Consider the following 20,541-nt stretch of genomic DNA (forward strand, 5'->3'; position numbering starts at 1 on the left):
GAGTTTCTCTAGTTTTTCTAATTCATTTAATCTCCTCAAGGCATAGGCAACCACATTCGTAACTCTTTCTTGCTCCCGCAACGAAACCGCTCCTATCCCTGCAGACAATGTGTCCTTCTGAAAAACAAATTGAACGTTGGATGGTAGGGCTAAAACTGGTGCCCACGTCAATGCTTGTTCCACTGGAATCCTCCAAAGAAAGTGATACCCTTTTCTATGTAACGCATTAAGCAGAGCTCTTTTCTCCACAAAACCACTAATGAACTTCCTAACACCCGTCAACTTGTTTGACATTCCGCAGGGTTAGAAATCGATTAAGGGCTTTATTCTCTCTGTTCCAACATCAGCCCCTTCACCTGAGACTATATATCGTTCGAACTTAATGGAGGCAGTTGCTAAAACAACCTTATGTGGATTACCCGTCAGGCGTGCATTTCTTATTCGCTCAAAAACTTCCTGCAGATGCTGTGTATGTTCCTGAATCGAGTTACTGTACGCCACCAAATCATTGAGATAATGAGAAACACATCTAAATTTTATGTCAAGAAACACAGCATCCATTAGACTTGGAGGACAAAGACACCTGTGTCCTATCCAAAGGGGAGACGGTGAAACTTAAATTTTTTTCCAGTTTGTAATGAATGCTCTCACTGGTTTGAACGTTCCTCGAAGGGTATCTAATTATATGCCTGACTGGGATCTAAGATGGCATTCACGCACACTCATTTAAACCATCTGAAGCTCGACTGCATATCTGGCAGTGGCACTGATCTCATACTATCTTTTTATGTAATTCATTGTAGTCCACAGCTGGGTAGTGCTCGAGATTAGATTTAGGAACCAAGAACACTGGAGAAGCATGAGGAGATTTAAACAGTCGAATCATTCCTTATTCTAACATTTTTTCCACATGTTTACTTAAGACCTTCACCGATGTTTCAGTGATTTTACAGGGTGGCTTCTTTACCAGAACCTGACCAGTAAATTCAGTTCGATATTCTAGGTATCTGGTATCCCCAGTTCATCAGTGAGCACATCAAGAAACTCAGCACAAACATCTTCGATCTTGATCTTCAGAATTTATTCATCTACATGAGGTCACTGTTCATCTAATGATTCAGATTGTGCACACTACCTGGTTTTGTATTGAGGTTATTTTTTGTGTCCCTCTGTCACAATACATGCTTGTCCAAGAACTCAAAACTGAAATTGTACTTGCGGCTTAAATTTACAATAAAATTATTTCCCAGCGTAAACGGGAATCAGACTTGTCTTGGAAATAAAATCCTCCACCCCGAAAAAAATACGCTGCGTGGCTAAATTCTCCACGACCTTAATGCCAACCTTCCAGCAAAATCACCAGTTTTGAACATGACTTGTAAACATTCTTTGACAATCAAACTCAGTTTATCTGAAATCAAATATTGCTGCACTTCTGTTACCAGCTTTTCCCACTTAACAAATCCCTTGACGCCCCAGAAACCATCTCTAACCTACTGCGGCAACTGTATTGCCTAAATTAAGAGATGCACAAGCTGGTTCATTATTAAATGTCTTGCATAAACAGCAAATATGCAGTTCCTTTACCCTTAAAAACACTAATTAGCCTGTCATGCCTTGCTGTAGTTGTGATAATTGGTGGTCACGGCTCTTCTTTACCATATACTCCCTTCTTACATGTTCAGGCTTGCCACAACTCCAACGAATTACTTTAGATGATGCCTCCCTTATGTCGTTATGAATCAGTGTTTCCTTGATGTCCTTTTCTATTGAAGTTGTGCTCCTTCTGTCATTAATCTATATTTTTATTCTCCTAACGTCTTCCCCCTGTGGTCTGGTTATTCCTGCTTGAATCCACAAATTCCACAGCCCGGATTTCCACCATTTTGGGGACCTGACAAAGTACCGCTCTCTTTCTATTCTCAGCGGTCATTCCACCTAAAATATGTCTAATTATCTGCTCTTGATATATGTCAGTTACAAGGTCACCATACTCCTTTCAATTTGTTCTACATAATTTACGATTGATTCGCGACACCCCTGTTTATCTTCATGTTGACGATGAGCTCTGGGAGGAATAATTCGATAAACTCTAGTACCAAATTGTTTCCAAGTGTTATTTTCTCGTATGGCCTGCAGTACCTCTTCACGTAAATTATCCTTCACCTTTACAGCAATCAATCTTAATACATCTCAGTTACACAATTCCGTGGCCCATGTTCTTTCTTGAAACTGAAGCATAAAATACAGACATTCAACTAGGTGGTCAACTGACTGAGAGAACATACATTCAAAAAATCCTGCACTGGATTCTGCAACCTTTTAAACGGAGTATGAAGGGTCGTTGACCCATTCTCACTATTATGGTCTTTCTGATTAACTTCACCAACAAAGTCATTCACTTTTTTAATACCGGTCAGAAATCATTCATTAATGGTTTACAGTGTGGCTCTATACAGTGATCCTGTTTCTTGACCACACCCACACGATTATTCATGCTGCCAACGTAGTGGCTAAAACGGGCCTGCCAATCTCCTATCTGACTGGGAAAGGAACTATCCTCACATTCCATAACCTTTGACATTTCCCCAAACGCAGCAAAATTGCACTAGTGGCAAAACTTACCTCACTGCGTTTGTAATCCATTTACTAAATGGAAAACGACTATTTGGGCACACTTGTTCAGCCAGGATCCGGAAATGCCTTTAGGCTCTACCTTCATTCTCTGTAATTCGTACATTAGGTCGCCGCCTCTCAGGAAGGCCAGATTCTTTACATCGCCAGGCATTATGAAAAAATATCAAATTAGTATAAACAAAACGGGAAACTACCTTCATCCAGAAAATATCCAATTAAGCTCGTTCTGCTATTATTTGGTACAGTACATGCAGTTTAGTTCCTTCGGTTAAAGGGTAGAATCGATAGATTCGAATTTGGCTTACCAGTACAATATTTATACATATATTGATGCCATAAATACAGACATATTTAGGCAAAAAGATCTGATGTTTACCAGACCTACTATAACAGTTCGGAATATTATCTTCCCTTTTGAAAGACCATAGGAGTTTGCCGCTTGAAAATTGTCATAAATACACACCTTGGTACACGAGCCAAAGACCACATCTGCCCATATCAGTAACAAGTAAATACCAAATAAACTATCCTGAAACAGGTCGTATTAGTAACAGAAAACAACCTTGTCTCATTCTAACAATAACAGAAGGTACTCATGGTGCACACACCCAGTTCAACAATACCCTTAATCATGACATATAGAAACTTAAAATATACTGAATACTCAACCGTTAACGAACATTTGGTGCAAAATCTGTATCCTATATAGCAAAAAATATAACACACCGTGAGCAGCCAATTTACATCATCAGTTAAAAAACAGTTTAGCAATGCACTGTACGAGGATAGTTGTCGGATAATTCCGGTTTTAGAAAACACTGGATTACAGCACCTCTTAACTATTCAGGTTGGGCGGCAATTCTCATTACAAACGTCTAGGACTTATACGGGGGGAGGGAGTACATAATATTTTGAATAGAAACCCACGTCCGGAAACGTACCATTTCCGTTATACCACGGTTTCATTTCAGATGTACCATACCTTCTTCCATTCATGCGGCATACTTGATCTTCATACAAAACGTACTGGTCCCGCTGGTTGAAGCTGTGTCACTGAATGTCCATCAGAAAATGTGGATCCAGCATGATGGTGCACCACCTCACTTCTCACTTGCGCCTCGGAGTCATCTCAATGCACGATATCATGAAGGATGGATAGGGTGCTATCACCGGCTTTAACTCCCATAGAATACTTCTTGTGGGATCTTACGCAAATGTATGAGATTCCTGTAGAGATACAGAAAGATCTGTTAGCACGAGTTCGAGCCGCCACACTAGAAAATGGACAGATACTAGTGGAACTGGGAGAGTGTACCAGAACATACTTCTTAAGTACGATGTCTGCCACAACGTTGGCGATCGAGACGCTGTTGTAATCAGTACTGTTCTGTACTTATAGCATCCTACGTTATTTTTGTTCTGGAATAACGTAAACATATAATGTTTAAGTATTCATACAAACAAATGAGCTTAAGTGATAAATGAATGCCGGCCGGTGCGGCCGAGCGGTTCTAGGCGCTTTAGTTTGGAACCGCGCGACCGCTACGGCCGCATGTTCAAATCCTGCCTCGGGCATGGATGTGTGTGATGTCCTTAGGTTAGTAAGGTTTAAGTAGTTCTAAGTTCTAGGGGACTGATGACCTAACATGTTAAGTCTCATAGTCCTCAGAGCCATTTGAACCACTTTTTTTATTGAGTCCCATAGTGCTCAGAGCCATTTGACCCATTTTTATTTGATATTTCCTTCCGAATTTTTACGTAATAATCGTGCAGGGTCACGCATAATTCAGTTCCTTAAGCAGAAATGGATGAGTTAAACATCTGAGCAGAAACCTACCGTTTCCGGACATTGGTTTCCATTCAAAATATTATGTGTTCATTCCCTGTACAAGACCTAGAAGTTTGTTGCACGTAGCTACGTACATAGTGTAACACCATTTCTCTGCCACGCAAGGAACACCAGCACACTACAATTAATATCCACAAGCGCCCCCAGTCTGCTGAGCTCAGCAATCCCACAGTAACTGCTGTGTGTGCTGCGACCGACCTTACACAAACACTCATGCTCTGGACTTGCGCCCAGCTTCTCCAAGCAGCCGACCAGCACCGTCAACACTCATAGCTCCACTCGCATTGCTCTCTTTCATTCATCTCGCCGCCAGATAAACACATCCTCTGCCAGAGAGTCACGCCACGCTAGGTAGCTGCAAACCACAGGCCGTAGTGCCAACGTAGCCAAAATAGTGCTACACTCAGAACGTCCTGTGTACCTAAACGTATCCACTCTATGCTGTCGCTAGAGTATATTTTTAGTTCTGGTTTATGGCAGTCCGACAAGGATTTTTAATGTGCAATGGATAATAATGATTATGTTTGGTTTGTGAGTTGCTCAACTCCGAGGCCATCAGCGCCCGTACAAATTTCCAATCTTCTACACAGTCCAGTCTACCGCTTTCACGAATGACGATGAATGATGTGGATAGCCTGGGTAATGTGCAACGTAGTACTCATTTTGGGAATTACTGGTATTGAGAGGGAAATAAGCAAATGGGTCATTGAGCAGTCTGGAGTGACAGACATAGCGTTTGATGGAAAATAAACAGAGGTGCATGGGACATGGAACGAGGCGAACTGATGACAAAAAGAGGAAGGAAGGAAACTTAGGGTCTAATGGCTCGTCGAGGACGATGACATAAGAGATGAAACACAAGCTCGGATGGGAAAGGTTGGAGAGTCAGCCTGACATCTGCCTTAAATCATAGCAACCTAAATCTGATTGCGAACCATCATCCTACAGAATACTGGCCCCGAGTACGAGCTCACAAGGTGAATGGGTGGCAGATGGTGTAAGTAGATTCTCAGCTAACAAAACACTGAGCCGTTGAAAAGTATGTGTTAAACCATAAAGTCTGTGCAGGAGAAGATTACTTAGATAACACAGATCAGAGGTTTGATAGAAATGTAACACAAGTAATTAATCTTAACGCCAAATATAACAATATGAAACCTTGATCATTTCAGATAATTCTTCCACACTATGTCTTTTTCCGGTTTTTATTTTGTTTTGAGTTGTGGTAAACCTTACTCCCAAAGTTACGCAATGTATAATATTAACATTCAGCCTTCTTTCTGAACTCAGTATCTCATTCAGAGTGATGCTGGCAGAAGTTTTCTGATTAGCAAATGGGAAGCTATGGTGCACAAAATGGAAACATAACATGGTCGCTAAGATCCTTCAGTGCTTACCGTGTTAAATTATGACATAATTCATGTACAGCGTGTGCAGTGACTGGGAATAAGAAACGAATAAACAGCGTAGTTAGCGTTTTACATTATTAAATAACTTCTTTGCAAGAAAGTGCCGTGCCCTAGACATAAACCAAATGATGTAACACCGTTTTGAACAGACTGTCCTTCTATTCAGGAGAGCGGAGGCTGAAATCTTCATCTGCCAGTCTTGTATTGTATGTTAACTGGGGACCCAGAAACAACGGAGAGGCTCCATCCCCGCTGCAGCCGCAGTGGTCCACAACCCTACGAGGACTACCGCAGTCCACTTCACCCGTCCGCCGCCCCACACCGAACCCATGGTTACTGTTCGGTTCGGCCACTGGTGGACCCGCCAGGGAACATCTCACACCAGACGAGTGTAGCCCCTACGTTTGCATGATAGAGTAATGGTGGTGTACGCGTACGTGGAGAACTTGTTTGCACAGCAATCGCCGACACAGTGTAACTGAGACGGAATTAGGGGAACCAGCCCGCATTCGCCGACGCAGATGGACAACCGCCTAAAAACCATCCACAGACTGGCCGGTTCACCGGACCTCGGCACGAATCCTCCAGGCGCTCCTTCCTGCCCGGAAAGCCGTGCGTTAGGCCGCTCGGCCAACCGGGCGGGCCCCTGCCAATCTTTATTTGGATCTTCCGTCGTTTCTCTGCATTACAGGCACATGTCTGGATGCTTCTTACTATTAGGTCACAGTAGCCTACCCATCCCATCCATCTGCGAGTCCACTGTAGATGCGACGAATCCCCAGGGCAGACCACAAGATTTTACTCCTAAAATTATCTTAGGACTACCTAATCTCTCTTATGAGGGTAATGAGCCTACAACGAATAAGTAAACTCACGGGACAAAGAATTGATCAACTGAAGAAGTCATCATAGCGTGTAACACCGCCTCTACCGCAATGGTCTAATTTTGGTGAGGAAGAGAGTCCACAAGTCTTTTGGGTTTTGCAACATGCAGCTGACGTCACTTAGTCATGATTATATGAGTATCTCGTAGAGCTACTACAGTGCGGGGATATTGATTGTTAGGTTCCACCTGCTGCTGGAAATAGTCCCAGCCATATGTATGGATGGTGATTTAGTGGGTGCTTCAGTGTTCGTTACACCTAGAACGTATCACGGAAGGCGATGTATTGAAAGACGGGAGTGTTCACAGCACCCTCATCATGAAGATGTAGAAAAAAAGGGCAAAATTTGGTCACCGAAAATATTGAAATCAAATCTTGGTTCAGATGTTTAACTCATACATTTCTGCTTAAGGAACTGAATTATTCGTGACCCTGCACGATTATTACGTAGGTAATCTGAATGAGCCATGGTATGAACTGAAACGTGACAACGAGGAACACCTACATCCTACCTGAATTACCGTCATCTCACCCTGTAAGTTAAACGCTTCCTTGGGCCGTCAGTGCAGTTCATGGCACCTTCTGAAAAACGGCAAAACCGTGACTCCTTGGCCCACACTACAAGCCTGCAATCAGCTTTGTTTCTGTGATATTTGGTGCATCTGAAATGTGCTGTTTTATCTGACACCTTGAGCAATGGTCCTTCTCAAATGTCCTTTGTAAGGAGTTTTCTTCGCAGAACTGGTTCAGATGGACCTGCATTCACTGACAACATAACTTCTTGTTGGATCTGAACATGTTGCCATTGATACATATTCTATTCTTACACAGTATTACACGGCTGCGAGTCGTATACCACTCCTTGTAAACGCATTTGACAATCCGCCTTCTACACAAATAAATCTGTTTACATCATTTTTGGCACGTCCAAACACAATAGCTCCTTTTCTCTTCCTGCCAACCCATTACATTGACCTATGTTACTGAGATAACTCCATACAACTTCACTGGTATGACTTACGAGTGTGGTGACTAACCACATGACCGCCTGGTACCATTTCTATATCGTCTGCAGAGCCCCGAAGCAAGCAGTTTGTTCTTTCAAGACGGAGACTAAAGTTTTGTCCAGTGGGCTTACAAGCCAATTAAAGCAACGCATAGTTTGCATATAATCCTGAACGGAAGATGACGGGCATGTGATAGGGTATCAGACATCTTCAGTAAGTTCTTGAAGGCCGCTGGTATTTGGTAGCGTCCTTTCGTCAATGTGCATCGAGATGTGACGACCTGCTATGCTGTTAGCAGCAAGTAACGGACAAGGTGTCTGTGGTAGACACTGACGGAGGCGACCTTACCCGTGTATACAGCAGCTCGGTGTCATATAAAGTGCGCCACCCACAGCTGATCACTGAACTCAGAGCTACGAATTCCGCGGCACTTTTGGGCAGTTGCAGTGAAAAAATGTTTCCTGACCGCGTCACGCGTGCTGTCTACTGAAAATGATGACGGAGCATCCAAACTGTCCTGTTTTCTGTTAGGATTGGCTGCCTTACGTGGAATGTCCGAGTTCCAAGAAGCCAGTGAGTCGCCAGACACTCTCTCCTGTTAATTATGCCCCTTTAGAAGTGAATTGCCAGGGGCCCATGTGTCTTTCGCATTCATTGACGTGGGAGTAGAATTTGCTGGCAAAGCTGCTAAGAGCCCATGTGTCTTTCGCATTCATTGACGTGGGAGTAGAATTTGCTGGCAAAGCTGCTAAGAGATCGCAGAGGCGTTTTTCATGGTTTTAACGTTCTGATCTCTCTGGCGCAAGTCAGACTCCTTGGGGTCTTGGCAGCTTTTGGCGTTCTAAGGAAAATGGCTAAATACTGCAGTGTGATTAAATCCATAAAGAGAACTAAACTGATAACTTTTTGTGGAACATACTTAAAAACGTGCTGAACAGTACAATAATAGAACAGTTCAGCCATTTTAAATTTCTGGGATGTGACATTACGTTAAAAGTATGACAAGGACATAGAAAGGAAATTAGCAAAATTTGGAAGTGTATGTGAATTAATAAACGAGTACTTTAGAAACAAGAGACAAGAAATAGCACAACTGAAGTTTTGTCAAGTAATACCCCTTGCCACACTACTCTACGAAAGTGAATCGACGGTCATGTATAAACGACAACAAAGCACAGGCAGCTGAAAAGAGATTTCTTAGGAGTGCGAAACGCTGTACCAGAGAAGACAGTTTAAGAAACAGAAACAGTAGAAACGAATTCAACATATTCAACAGAAGAAACAAAATGGAAGACAACACAAGAGAAAACATAGTGATGAGCTCGACAGAAAGAACAATGATTGACTACTTCACAAAGTCCCAAATCATACTCCGGTAGAGCGAAGAAGTCTGGAAAGGCCAAGGAAAAAGTGGACGTTGCAACAGGCAAAGTTTTCATAATGCAGAAGTGCAAGCAGAAAAAGAAACAACGATATACCATATTACTAATCGCATTTAACACGTAATTATGAGCCCGCATCTCGTGGTCGTGCGGTAGCGTTCTCGCTACTCGCGCCCGGGTTCCCGGGTTCGATTCCCGGCGGGGGAAGGGATTTTCTCTGCCTCGTGATGGCTGGGTGTTGTGTGTTGTCCTTAGGTTGGTTAGGTTTTAAGTGGTTCTAAGTTCTAGGTGACTGATGACCATAGATGTTAAGTCCCATAGTGCTCAGAGCCATTTGAACCAATCAGAGCCATTTCTGAACATAAATATGAAAACAAATCCAATGTGTATGAGTGACAGGATTCTAAACATTTCTGACTCATTTTGACTGAATCCTCCTTTGACATTAATTGAAATCAGTGATACTTCCAAGGAAAGTAGATTTTGTGTAAATAGTTTCGTTATTTTTAAACGCGACTAATTAATGACTTAGTGTTATACGTGTGACAGTAAATGAAGATTCTTCAAAATGTGTTTCTGCGTAAATCCTAAAATAAAATTAATATCCCAATAACTTCCTGAACTCTAGGGCTGGATTAACCAGTCAGTTTAACTTCAAAATCAGCTGGGGGCACCAAGTTAGTGCTCGCACCCAGGCGACGCATAGGCTATATTCACCCCTATACATTGGCAAGACTAGCAAGTCGATGTAGCAGCAGCTAAATAGTGAAGCTTCTCTGCTGTCTTGTAGTTACCACACTATAAAATACTGGGTAAAGTAAGAGACTTTAGTTGTGACGGTACGTCACGTCCACAAGAATGCGTAAGTGTCTGAGTGCCCGACTGTAAATAAATAAATAAAAAGGAGTGGAAGAAAAGTAATCCTCCATAATAAAATATTTCACTGTTGACGTTCCCAGTACCCAGTTCTATGAAAGCAACGTGATTTCTTCTCCTAGGCACATAGTGCACAAATTGGTGCTGTAGTCCTATAGATAGAGGCACGATCTTGATGAAGTGTTCCATTATCACACTGAAGTATACAGCAATCTAAAGTTTAAGACTTTCTCTAACTGAAAACAGTCCTTCATCTCACAATTTTTTTCACTAATTTTATTACCCATTTCCGTCACTGAGATCATAAAGTTGCGGGTCATTTGTGTTTCATCACAGTTTTATTATGGTTTTACATCTTTTGACGGACACCATCTTGGCTAAAAGTTTCTTATGTTTGGTTTACTAGTGTATGATGACAGCAGCTGATGATTATCTCCTATATCGAAACAGGTCATTAATTATCTGGATAGTGACTCTTCTGAAATCCACAAAGAGAAAGAGAGAAAGGGGAAGCGGAGATTTGGGAGGGGGTGGGGGGGAGGGAGGAGAATGAGAGTGAGATAGTCTACGTAGATAAGAGAAATCAAATCTACATTCGTAATGCCTTATTCGCGTTCGCAAATTACTGCAAAGGATTTTAACGAGTTCCGAACGCTGTAGGTACGACGTTAGGCTTGCCCGTGACTTAAGGTTTTGCCTGCTGAAGTCAGGCCGAGTAATTTCCATTCCACCGGAAAGAAGACAGATTCTCTTCACTACTACGTTTCAGTACCACAGTGTGTCACAGTCTACATACCTTGCGTGAGATACAAATTTCTGTCCTAATTAATAGAACGGGTTTTGCGAAAGTTTCCACAGAACTTTTCTATTTAAGGGAAACATTGATAGTTTTACTGACTTTATACCGAATTTTCAGGTAACTTTATTGCACGTTTCGATAATTGCTTAAGAGATCCCTCTTCCTGTAAACGAAACCGGAATGACTCAGAGCAAGAAATTTGCTGGCACGACGGCAAGAGGATGCACGTGTAAATTTGCGGGAAACAACGACGAAATGCCTTGCGGACATCAAGAACGCATCTATCCTCTCCAGGACACTGCCGATTGTAACAATACGAGATGTTTTAACTCGTTTCCCCTCTTTTAGAGAGTGTCGTGTCGCGGCTGTGTACTCAGTTAATGGAAGGTTGCTACACTTGCTGACATATTCTTTATTTAAGTCCAAACCTATTTCGGCCTTCATATACGGGCATTTGACGATGCATCACCACAACACAGTTTTCAGATCAACGTGAAAATCGGTGGGGTGCGAAAGCCGACAGAGGTCGCCATCTTAAACAAAGAATGTGTCAGCAAAGGAGAGGCCTTTCATTAATTAATACCGGGTGAGTCCAAAAGATACCAATCCTTTGGCTGGTAGAAATACACTCCTGGAAATTGAAATAAGAACACCGTGAATTCATTGTCCCAGGAAGGGGAAACTTTATTGACACATTCCTGGGGTCAGATTCATCTCATGATCACACTGACAGAACCACAGGCACATAGACACAGGCAACAGAGCATGCACAATGTCGGCACTAGTACAGTGTATATCCACCTTTCGCACCAATGCAGGCTGCTATTCTCCCATGGAGACGATCGTAGAGATGCTGGATGTAGTCCTGTGGAACGGCTTGCCATGCCATTTCCACCTGGCGCCTCAGCTGGACCAACGTTTGTGCTGGACGTGCAGACCGCGTGAGACGACGTTTCATCCAGTCCCAAACATGCTCAATGGGGGACGGATCCGGAGATCTTGCTGGCCAGGGTAGTTGAACTTACACCTTCTAGAGCACGTTGGGTGGCTCGGGATACATGCGGACGTGCATTGTCCTGTTGGAACAGCAAGTTCCCTTGCCGGTCTAGGAATGGTAGAACGACGGGGTCGATGACGGTTTGGATGTACCGTGCACTATTCACTGTCCCCTCGACGATCACCAGAGGTGTACGGCCAGTGTAGGAGATCGCTCCCCACACCATGATGCCGGGTGTTGGCCCTGTGTGCCTCGGTCGTATGCAGTCCTGAATGTGGCGCTCACCTGCACGGCGCCAAACACGCATACGACCATCAATGGCACCAAGGCAGAAGCGACTCTCATCGCTGAAGACGACACGTCTCCATTCGTCCCTCCATTCACGCCTGTCGCGACACCACTGGAGGCGGGCTGCACGTTGTTGGGGCGTGAGCGGAAGACGGCCTAACGGTGTGCGGGACCGTAGCCCAGCTTCATGGAGACGGTTGCGAATGGTCCTCGCCGATACCCCAGGAGCAACAGTGTCCCTAATTTGCTGGGAAGTGGCGGTGCGGCCCCCTACGGCACTGCGTAGGATCCTACGGTCTTGGCGTGCATCCGTGCGTCGCTGCGGTCCGGTCCCAGGTCGACGGGCACGTGCACCTTCCGCCGACCACTGGCGACAACATCGATGTACTGTGAAGACCTCACGCCCCACGTGTTGAGCAATTCGGCGGTACTTCCACACGGCCTCCCGCATGCCCACTATACGCCCTCGCTCAAAGTCCGTCAACTGCACATTCGGTTCACGTCCACGCTGTCGCGGCATGCTACCAGTGCTAAAGACTGCGATGGAGCTCCGTATGCCAACGCAAATTGGCTGACACTGACGGCGGCGGTGCACAAATGCTGCGCAGCTAGCGCCATTCGACGGCCAACACCGCGGTTCCTGGTGTGTCCGCTGTGCCGTGCGTGTGATCATTGCTTGTACAGCCCTCTCGCAGTGTCCGGAGCAAGTATGGTGGGTCTAACACACCGGTGTCAATGTGTTATTTTTTCCATTTCCAGGAGTGTACATTGATTGATTTAGAGGTACACAACCCTACTCTCATTCAAAGTAGACTTTTTGATAATACACATATTTCTCCTCGCGCTCCCGCCAATGGAAACACCTCTGGAACGCGTCGTTTAGAGAGGTGATCAGCCAGGCCGTCCCATTCCGTACTGTCTTCTCCGGACTCAAACAGATTTCCTTTCAGGGGAAATTTCAGCTTGGAAATAGCCAAAAGTCACACCGAGCCATGTCACTGGAGTAGGGAGTGTAACCAGGGGAATGCTGTGTTTGGCGAGGTAAGTCTAAATCAGATGCGCAGAACGAGCGGGTGCATTATTATGAAGGACTTGCCTAGTTTTTGGTACTCCCAGATCCGCTCGTTTGCGGCGCGCTACATGATGAAGGAACATTTGGTAATATTGCTTTCTGATATTTTGGCCTTGTAGTGCATACTCGTGGCGAACCACATCATGACCGTCGAAGAAAACGGTCAGCATTACCTTGACATTGCTGCGGACGTGCCGTGGTACTTTTTGCCCTGTAGGCTGTCGTATGTTTCGACTTTGACGACTGCATCTTGGTTTCAGGGCTGTATCCATAAACCCACGTCTCATCGTCTGTGATGTTTATGGTTACTGTTTGCGCTGTACTGTGCGATTTCAACATGGTGTTGCTTCTCCTCCTTTGTCACAATTTCGGTACCAACTTCGCGGGTTAGACGGCCAGAGTGACCGAGCGGTTCTAGGCGCTACATTCTGGAACCGCGAGACCGCTACGGTCACCGGTTCGAATCCTGCCTCGGGCATGGATGTGTGTGATGACCTTAGGTTAGTTAGGTTTAAGTAGTTCTAAGTTCTAGGGGACTGATGACCTCAGAAGTTAAGTCCCATAGTGGTCAGAACCATTTGAACCTTTGCGGGTACTACCCTCATGCTCGTCGGTCAAAATTAATGCGCCGATCTTTTGCTTACCCCTGCCTCGTTCGATAGTCATCATACTGTGATAAGACAGTCTTCCATGATCGAAATCCGCACTTCCTCTGCAACATTGCCTTTTCGACATGGTAGAACGTCTGCCTGAACGCGGTTCGCAATCCACTGAAATGCTGCCCTCTATCCTTGTGATGCTCATGGCATCTCCTTCAAAACTTTGTCCAATCTTGCGAATGATTTCCACTTGGGCAATGCAGAGCTTCCGGGAAAATTTGACGCAATGTCGCTGCTCATTTTGTTCTGCCATTTTACAGCTTACTGTAATCCGCGGACTCTCAATACATGTTTTCACTCATAAGCAGACTCCCAGCAATTGACGCTTTCTCTGCTGGAGGGAAAAGAATCACGAGTGCGTATGACTGTTCCCTCCCTTGCTCCCCCCCCCCCCCCCCCAATCCGACATACACACATCTCCACTGAAGAAACTCCCCCTTTCTTCAATGGTGTACTCGGGAAAGAAGGAAGTTGGATACACCTCATATAGTACTCCGTCCATACTAGGTAATAACAGAGACTGACACTATACTTTAACTTTTAACAACAAATTAATTATTACTGCAGTCTGTGGACATCGGCAGATATACCTGCGGACGGCCTCTGCGCAGGCTATCATCTGCAAAGTGGCTAATATTGTGGATGTCCGTGAATAACCTCATCCACGGGGACCTATAGGTATAAATTGTTAAAAGACCCCTAAAAACACTAGTCGCGGATGTCTTGAAACATCTTTCTCATTCCAAAAAGCAATGGAAATAACAGCGTTCCGGAAGTTATGATAGTAATTTAACGACGCCGGCAGTGCCGGCAGTCTTGAGCAGCCTCCTGCAACGATAGACGCCGGCGCCAGACCGTCAGCCGGCTATAGCGAGCGACCTTGATCGCCGAGCAGCTAGCCGCTATCAGCGGCAGGGCGCAGAGCGGGGGATCCCCCGGGACAGGGGCGACAACTTGGCCCATTCTTCTCTGCGGCAGCGAGGCGACTTCCCGTCCCCAGGCGACCGCGCAAACTTCTTCTGCATCCCAAGCAGTCGCCGCCCGGCACTCTGCGAAACTCGCGCGCGGAGCGCTCGATGCGAAAAAGAAACAACACGGCCGCGAATGAATTATGAAAGTCACATCCAGCCAGGCCCCGTGCACAACTTCAAACATAAATGGGATCCCCCTTCCCGCAATATCCCGCGCTGGGCGAGACTTGCCGCGCGTCCCCTGTCGGTCGTTGCCGTAGAACGGCTTGCGGCGCTCGCGAAAGACTCGAGCAGGCTACCGATGCAGTTCACAACAGTTCACGGAGCGGCGGATAATCAGCAACAATGAGCTGAAACTTGTAAAAATGTTGTGTGTCTGGATGTGTAGAATCGTGCGTACACTGTGTGACAAAAATATTTTCCAAATTTTGATGGATAACTTTCTCAGGGCAATAAAAGCCAAACTTTAAATTATGGAAGCAGAAAAAAAGTTTGACTATTCCCTGGAAACAATAAAAATTTGTAGTTAATGTTTTGTTTGCAGGTGCACATCTGTAGCCTTGGTACACACTAAAATCTTCTAGCAACAGTACTGTAAGGGGCCACTAGAGGAGCCGAAACAAAATCTTGCATACCGCTGATACATCAGAGAATCTTGTGGAAATTAGTTTTCTGCGTTTGAAGGGGAGCAACGTGTGGTAGTCTGTTGGTCGATTTTGGAATAACCATGCCGGGAGGAAGGCCAACAGCTAACACAAAGAGTATGAATCGGCATGATATTTATGTAATGAGAGATAATTACTACTTGCAGTATTGGAATTAAAGCATGCATTCTTGTTGAGATTAAACTGATGTCATGAATAGTCTTCTTCGCAGCATAGGAAAATATACAATGGAACATACAAATACTGAACGCGCAAAAATGAGTAATGTATCTAGGACAATTTCTCTTACCCTATCGATGTAGATTTTTAGAACGTCTGATTTTGCAGTAAACTTGGCGCCTAACAAACAGTCAGTTTTCCAGTTATTACACATATACATATCTCCGAGTTACCAAGGGAGCATACGTTATGGTTTACTAATGTAAGTGGTCTTAAAAAAAACTAGTAACACTAACCTATGTAATGGCGACAAGTGTAAATTTTTATGTCAAACGGTATTCTGTAATAAATTGTTATAATCAGGGCAAGACTTTGTGCTCACCCTGTATTTTAAGATGTCTTGCAGGATGGAAGAGATTACTGCCTGTGCTTATAACTGCAGGCATAGGTCATGCTTGAGAAAGAATATTGGCATAGTAAATAAAAATATTCTTGCCACTACGATAAATCTTAGTGTATATATATATATATTCTTGCATTTTATACACACATAGCATTTACTACTAACATCGTGAAAAGTAGCCATGATTTATTTTCCCACACACTGCACGACATTGTGAATATGATATAATTCACTGCATGTAGAATTCTGCGAGTGATCACACTAATTTAGAAAGCTTGTCAAACAGAGGCAGAAACAGTACATTTGCCAATCCAATCTGGACAACATCTTCAGCTGCCTGATCATCAAGACCAAGGACTGGTTATATGACTATGGCCTCAAAACAAAGGAGAAAAGCGAACAATGGTAATTTGTGAATTCACCATTGATTGAAAAGGCGAAGACATCACCATCACCGGGAGAGGTGAAGCTGAACGTTTTTTTTTTTTTGGACTACCATGGTATGGTGCTAACAGATTATTCTCATAAGGATCAAACCATCACAGAAGTGTACTATCGAAATCTCATGACGAAGTGACACAAGGCTATTCAGGTTGAGAGCCATGGGAAGCTCTCCATGGTGGTTGGCTATGCTCTATCAAAATGTCCAAGTTCATTCCGAACAGGACACAGGTATACATGCTATATCTTCTTTTGATTATCAAATTATGACCCTCTGCCCCCCTCCCATACTATGGACATGGCTCTCAGTGATTTTTTCCCTTTGTGGTAAGAATCCAGGCCTTCGCAGGTGACAGCAAGGTCATACTCGAGGTGCAATAAATAACGAAAAATATATGTATTCAAAAAAAGCAGACAAAAATGGTCTTCACACCTCCCCGAGAGACAATCTCCATTCTTATAAATTAACAATATAAATGTAGATGAGATGTAGCTTGAATTCAAAAACTAGTATCAGGAGCAGTTGAGAGGCTTATACCAAATAAATTAACAAACGACGGAGCTGATCGCCCTTGGTACACAAAGCAGTTCAGAACACTGTTGCAGAAATAACGTGTAAAGCATGCTAAATTTAAATGAACGCAAAATCAACAAGACTGGTGATCTTTTACAGAAGCTTGAAATTTAGAGTGGACTTCAGTGCGAGATGCTTACAACAGTTTCCACAATGAAACTTTGTCTCTAAACCTAGCAGAAAATCCAAAGAGATCCTTGTCATATGGAAAGTATGCAAGCTGCAAGAGGAAATCAATGCCTTCTCTTCACATTACCAATACTATCGATCACAGTGCCACTAAAGCATAGTTACTAAACACAGCCCTCTGAAATTCCTTCACCAACGAAGAAAAGTAAATATGTTCCAGAATTCGAATCAAGAATAGCTGCCAATATAACTTCGAGTTACATATCTTCAGAATAGTAAAGCACCTTAAGTCAATTATTAAAATCAAGTCTTCCAGTCCAGACTTTACACCAGTTACATTTCTTTCAGTTTATACTGATGGAATAGCTCCACCTTTTAGATTGTACTGATGCAATAGCTCCATACTTAACAATGATGTACAACCTCTCGCTCGACGAAAGACCCGTACTCGAAGACTGGAAAGGTGCACAGGTCAAACCAATATTCAAGAAAAGCAGCAGATGCAGTCCACTGAATTACAGGCCCATATCATTAACATCGATATGCAGCAAGATTTTGGAACATATACTGTGTTCGAACATTATGAGTTATCTCGAAGAGAACGGTCAGTTGACACACAGCCGACACGGATTTAGAAAGCATCGTTCTTGCGAAACACGAAGTGTTGAGTGCTGTCGACAAGGGATTTCGGATGGATTCCGTATTTCTAGATTTCCAAAAGGCTTTTGACACTGTAACACGAAACGGTTTGTAATCAAATTGCGTGCTTTTGGAATACCGCCTCAGCTATGCAACTGGATTCGTCATCTCGTGTCACAGAGATCACAGTTCGTGGTAACTGACGGAAAATCATCAAGTAAAACAGAAGTGATCTCTGGCATTCCCAAGGTAGTGTGTTACAGGTCCTCTGCTGTTGCTTATCTATACAAACGATTTATGAGACAATCCGAGCAACCGTCTAAGGTTGTTTGAAGATGATGCGTCATTTATTGTCTAGTGAAGTCATCAGAAGATCAAAACCAATTAGAAAACGACTTAGAAAAGATATCTGTATGGAGCGAAAATTTGCAAATTATTCTAAATAATGAAAAGCGTGGTGTCATCCACATGAGTTCTAAAAGGAATCCGTTAAACTTCGGTCACACGATAAATCAATCAAATCTAAAGGCCGTAAATCCACCAAATACCTAGGAATTACAATTATGAACAACTTCAATCACAAGGAACACATAGAAAACGTTGACTGCGTTTTATTGGCAGAATACTTAGAAGATTCAACAGATCTACTAAAGAGACTGTCTACATTCTTACCCGTCGTGTTTTCGAGTACCGCTGCACTGTGTGGGATCATTACCAGATAGGATTAGCGGAGTACATCAAGAAAATTTAAAGAAGAGCAGCACGTTTTGTATTGTCGAAAAATGGGGGAGAGAGTGTCACGGACATGATACAGGTTTTGGGATGGTCATCATTAAAAGAAAGACGCTTCTCCTTGCTGTGGAACCTCAAAATATTTTAATCACAAACTTTCACACCCGGCCGGCATGAGTGGCCGCTACGGTCGCAGGTTCTAATCCTGCCTCGGAGATGGGTGTGTGTGATGTCCTTCGGTTAGTTAGGTTTAATTATTTCAAAGTTCTAGGGGACTGATGACCTCAGCAGTTAAGTCCCATAGTGTTCAGAGCCATTTGAACCTTTTTTTTCCCATCCGGATGCGAAAATATTTTGTTGACGCCGTCCTACATAGGGGAAAACGGTCATCATAACAAAATCAGGGCATAGAGGTGGCACGGAAAGATATAGCTGTTCGTTCTTTCCAGCGAAGTTCGAGAGTGAAATAATAGAGAATTATAATGATGAATCAGAGTGCCAGGCATTTAAGTGTGACTTGCAGAGCATCGCTGTAGTTGGAGATGTAGATGTACGAGATTCAGAACATTTCCTGAACAGCGAAACAGCTGCCTCCTACAATCAAACTTCTATCAAGTCTTTTATCGTTGGTAAAATGAAATTAGTGACACCCTTAACCCCGATGACGGAGGCGAAACGACGTGGCATGGACTCAAAGAGTCACCGAAACCACTGATGCGCCATCCTGATCGATGACCACTAAACTACTGTCCACAGCCCCTTAGCAGTTGGAACTGGGCCCCATAGACTGGTGATCAGGTCACCAGTGGATGGGCGCGGAAGGGGAAGAAACAGGGGGAGATGTAGAGAGCTTCAAACCATTACGACATTTTTTTCGAGAGCAATAGTCAGTGCATTGTGCTGTTGGAGATAACGTCCCTGCTAAGGTGCAGAAGGAGAACAAAAGGACATACCTGATCAGACAGTAGCTTCTTATATTTTCTGATGTGAGTGACAATAGCTAACGTATCAGTGCCCAATCGTACTTCATTTAAACATCCTCCACACTAAAACACCTCCATAACTGTCTAACGGGTCCTCTCTAAGATTATTTGTTTCATGTGGATTTCAACGGACTCGTATCGCGTCATTTGAGTAAAGCAGCGTGTGCTGAGGGTCATTATTCTAGAACACCTTTTTGCAAGCTTCAGATGACGATGCTCCTATTCCCATGCTAATCCGTGAGGAGAGGCATATGTGTGATGGCTTCTGTACCCACTAACGAAGAGATGCTCAGTGGTTGTTACAGCACAGCATTGATCTAGATAGTGATTTGTACCACTGTGCCCAGACTGTCCACTGTTACAATCTGCAACTGTCTACACTGACTCTTGTCATTGAAACATTGTTACCTGCGGCAGATGAGTCTGGCGACGGCGATTTGTCCCGAAGTGAGGTATTTGCGGAAGTGACAAAGTCGCATGTAAGAAGCCCATTGTCTCCACGACTTCGCAAATGGAGTATCCCTGGCAATCAACACACACCATCAGTCCACGGTCAAATGCGCTGATATCGTGCACCTTGCCCATCCTAGGCTCAACTATCAAACCTACAGTCAGTACAAGTTCAGATGTTTATGTGACACGCAGAAGTAATACACTGCCATTGGAGAAGAGTGCTCTGTCTCAAACAAAGTAGCTAATTTAGTTGTTCGCGAGCGGAAAAGTTCTTTTATTTGAGTACAAAAATTGTCAGTATGCTCCTGTTTCAAAAGACTAACTGAAAAGTGGGGTACCGGGTGCCGCATTCTGCCTTCCTCAGCACCTTTAAAATTTTTTCCCACAAATTTGGGAATGCGAAAATATTCGTGCTCTTTTTGACATGCAAGTAACCCCTCACTCCCCCAATATCCCTTAACTGTAACTCGCTCACATCCACTAATCCGTTCCTGTAAGTCACTCAAACCCATACACTCCCACATGCCCACCTC

The sequence above is a fragment of the Schistocerca gregaria genome, chromosome 1, assembly GCF_023897955.1.
Source record: "Schistocerca gregaria isolate iqSchGreg1 chromosome 1, iqSchGreg1.2, whole genome shotgun sequence".
In the NCBI taxonomy this organism is placed as follows: domain Eukaryota; kingdom Metazoa; phylum Arthropoda; class Insecta; order Orthoptera; family Acrididae; genus Schistocerca; species Schistocerca gregaria.